Here is a 4,220-nt window from a genome sequence, read left to right on the forward strand (position 1 = left end):
TCCTAAATGGCCGGCCCAGGGAATGAAATGGCCCAACTCAAGCACAATATCCCTTGCCTTCCGGGGGACCACTATTTGGGCATCTATTCCCTTCCCCTTATACAGCACACCATCTTTAATAAACATCAGATTCCCCGAACTACCTGATGTCGAGTCTTTGTCTTGTATTTCTTCCTGAGCCTGCCTATAGGGACCAATCACTGAATCATCTTGCTGCAACAACCCAATCTCCCGAGGGATTTCTTCTGGGCCTACACACTCTTCTACAAGAGGATCCTCACCAGGTGCCACTGCAAAACTGAATTTTTCTAGTCTCTTTTGCTTTTTAGATTTCCTAGGTTTACCTGGCTGAGCTTTCAAATCTGCCCCAAAGTAAGGTAACATACTCAGGTCCTCAACATCTTCCTTTTGTTTCTGAGCCCTAGCCCGGGTCAGAGCTACACTACATTCCTTACCAATGCTTTCATTGCCATCAGTGAGTAGATCTACTAACACCGGTAAGTCTCGGCCCAAAATCATTGGATATGGCAAACCATCCACTACACCTACTTCCAATAAATAGGCCTGCCCCTGTACATTAACCTCAATATTTGCAGTGGGGTACTGCCTTTCCTCTCCATGAACACAACAAATCTGTGCTACAGACGTATGACTCCTTAAAACTACAGGTACCAAGTCAGAACGCACCAGTGATTGCATATTTCCTGTGTCTACCAGTGCCCTAACCTTTTGTCCATTAAGAACTACATCCACATACAGCAATACCAATTGAGTTGCCAAACAGCTAGGTCTTGGAACGGTACACACACTGGCCTGGGTAGAAGTGTTACAAGGGCACCTTGACTGTTTGTGACCTTCCTGTCCACAATGATTACATATAAGACTCCTACCTACGCACACCAACTTTAAAACCAGGGCTTTGTTTGACTGAACCAACCTTATCACTCGCAGACTTGCCTTCATTGATGGCTCGAACTGTAGTCGGGAAGGAGTGCTGGAGCTTGTTTGAGTCTTTACTCCCCTTCCATCACTTGAATGTCCATGGCTGAGTCTTGCGTCGAGCTGCCACAAAGGTGTCTGCTAAGCTTGCAGCTTCAGCAGCAGAGCCAGGATCTCATTCCCTAATCCAGACGTGAAGGTCAGGTGCCAGCATGTGCAAAAACTGCTCCAAAACAATTATCTGTCCAATCTCCTCCTTAGTATGATGCTGTGGCTGCACCCTCTTGGAATAATGTTCTTTAAGTCTGGCATACAACTCCTTCGGGTTTCATCCTCCTTCACTTCGGTAGACCGGAACTGAAAATGATGCGTCTCTGAGTTGATATCATACTTAGCAAGAATTGCTGCCTTGACCTTTTCATAATCAAAGGAGTCTACCATGTCCATGTGCACATATGTAGCCCTAACTTTGCCCGTCAGGAGGGGCACTAACCTAACTGCCCAGTCGGTTGTTGGCCACCGACATGCCATAGCGATTCTTTCAAATGTAGCTAAATAATGTTCTACATCGTCTGTCTCACTCAATCGTTGCAGATGTGGCTCCCTCTCAATTCTCAGCTGACTCTGGCCTTGATTTTCCAGAGGAGATGCTGCTGGTGATGCCATCTGTCTGCTGCTTGGACCATCCTGTAGAACTGAGGATACTCGCTAGACTGTTCTTCTTCTGTGTGTCGTCATCAAATGTCCAGCTCAGTAGAACTCAGCCACGTTCTCATCTCAGGTCCCACGTCGAAGAGGCCGGCCTCCGAGGGTGGTTTATACAGTGGACAGGTGGTGATTATGTGCTCAGCGGTCTGCTCTGGCTCCCCACACTCACACACTGCTCTGTCCTCCAGGCCCCACTTCCTCATCGATGCTTTGTAACGTCCAACCCCAGTTCGCAGGCGGTTTAGCAGAGTCCATTGCCGGTGTGGCAGATCCTCTCCTTCAAGACCGCCTCCAGGGTCATAGATGTAACGGTGGATTTGTGAGGGCCCTGCTGACTCCCACTCCTGCTTCCAGGCTGCCGCGAGCCATGCCTCTGTAGACAGGTCCTCAGGGATGGACCTGAGCAGGTCTTGTGCCGCCTTGTTGTACGGGTGGCGGGACTTTAGTCTATGAGGAGGCAGTGCTGTTGTGGTGGTATTGTGCAGGATATGCCAGTTGTATCTTTGGGCTTTCCTTGCAAGAGCGAGGGTAACAGCCTCTCGTCGGAGGCCGGCCGGGGCAATTCCCGCTAGTGTTGGCAGATGGTAGACAGGGGTAGATTTCAGGCAGCCAGTTATAGTCCGAAGGGTGGTGTTTATGGCAGTGTCGACTTTCCTGGCGTGTGGGCTTCTGCACCAGGCTGGGGCACAGTATTCAGCTGTGGAGAAGACGAGAGCTACTGTTGATATTCGAAGCACCTTGGCAGTTGCACCCCAGCTAGTACCAGCGAGACGTCGAATTATTGCGACCCTTGATGACACTTTGGCCGTCACTTCTTCAAGGTGTTGTTTGAATATTAGAGATCTATCCAGGCGTACGCCAAGGTACCGTGGGGCTTGCTGGAACTCAAGGCGCTTGTTATTAACGAATATGTCCAGTTCCCGTCTAGCCTCACTGTTGTTCAGGTGGTAAGCTGCTGCAACTGTCTTGCCGATGCTGAGCTGTAAACGCCACTCACGCAGGTAGGCTGCCAAGGTGTCCATGTCCTGGTTTACGCTGGCCTGCATCTGCTCCCATGTTTGTCGTCTCATCATAATGGCCAGGTCGTCAGCGTAACCATATTTCCGGGATGTTGTTTCCGGTAAGTCGTGGATGTAGATATTGAATAACATCGGTGCGAGGACAGAACCCTGCGGAACACCATTCCTCAGCCTTCTAAGCCTGCTGCATTGACCGTCACTGGTCTTTAAGGTGAAGCTGCGGTTCGTCACCATCTCAATGATGAACTTCACCATGTGCCGGTCGGGAATGATCTTTAGTAGCTTTAGGTGGAGTCCGCGGTGCCAGACGGTATCGTAAGCGGCTGTGAGATCAAGCAACACTACTCCAGCCTTCTGTTTTTCCTGAAAGCTGTCCTCAATGTCTTGGGTGAGCAGTGTCACCTGGTCAACCGTTGACCGACCACGCCGGAAGCCAGCTTGTTCCCGTGGGAGTTGAGGGTCCACTAGCTAGACTGTTGGTTTTGATGGAAGGCCATACTGGATATCAATGTCGGGCCTTGGATCTGGTGTCGTTCTCACGTGCACTTCATGCTGTAGAAGAGAGAACTGATGCTGCATTCCTCTCCATCGAGCCTCCTGTCGGCCAGCCTCTTGCTCCATGCGGCGGTCTCGAGCCTGCTGCAGTGCGAGATGTGATCGGAACATGTCTCTCAGTTCCGCCAGTGAGACATCCTCAGAGACACTCCCCAACTCAGCATCTGATTCACCATCATCTCCCTCCATCTCAGCTCTAACAGGTTCCTCAGCCTCTGCTTGCACTGCCAGCACCTTTTTAGGAGCCAATCCGGGCCAACACTGTTGCCTGCAGTGGAGAGTAAAAATTTTTTTTTTTTTATTACTTTTTTTTACTAATCCCTACTGCACTCTTCTGGCCATCCCACTTCTGACACCAGTTGTAATAGGAACCCAGTACTGGGCACCAAAAAAATGGGTGGCCCAATTAAACAGAGGCAGAGTGAATACAAAAAAATTGAAGTATTAATTAATATTTATTCAAAGGTGCAAAATCATGAAAAAAACCTAAACCAAATATATAACATTAATGGAAAAAATTAACAAAAAAGGGAAAAATCTTATCCAAAAACATCCACATTAGATTCAAAAGCAATAATGCCAAACGCAAAGTTTCCAAAAAATAACTTCCTCAAAAATAACACTCAGGCCACACACTCCACTGCAGCAACCAATACAGACTAACGCTATTAAACACAGACGAGCACATTTATAGTCAAGTCAAGTCATCTTCATTTATATAGCGCTTTTAAAAAAGCGGCTTTACAGTGATAATAGGATAATTTTAAGTAACAGAGATTGTTTTGGTTTCATAGCAGTTCTTGAATAAAGTTATTTTCCAGCTAAAGTTATTTTTGATTGATTCACTTCCGTTGCAACGATCATTAGTTATTAACTTAGGGGCCGCTAAGACAACACCGTTTTAACAGGAAACTCTTAAGTTCTCTCTACACAGACTTTAAATGCGAACCTGTGAGAACGCTGATGGCGTTTCCCATAAATATAGAGTCTAGAAGAAAC

This window comes from Leuciscus leuciscus, assembly GCF_965113295.1.
Source record: "Leuciscus leuciscus genome assembly, chromosome: 4".
NCBI classification, from domain to species: Eukaryota; Metazoa; Chordata; class Actinopteri; order Cypriniformes; family Leuciscidae; genus Leuciscus; species Leuciscus leuciscus.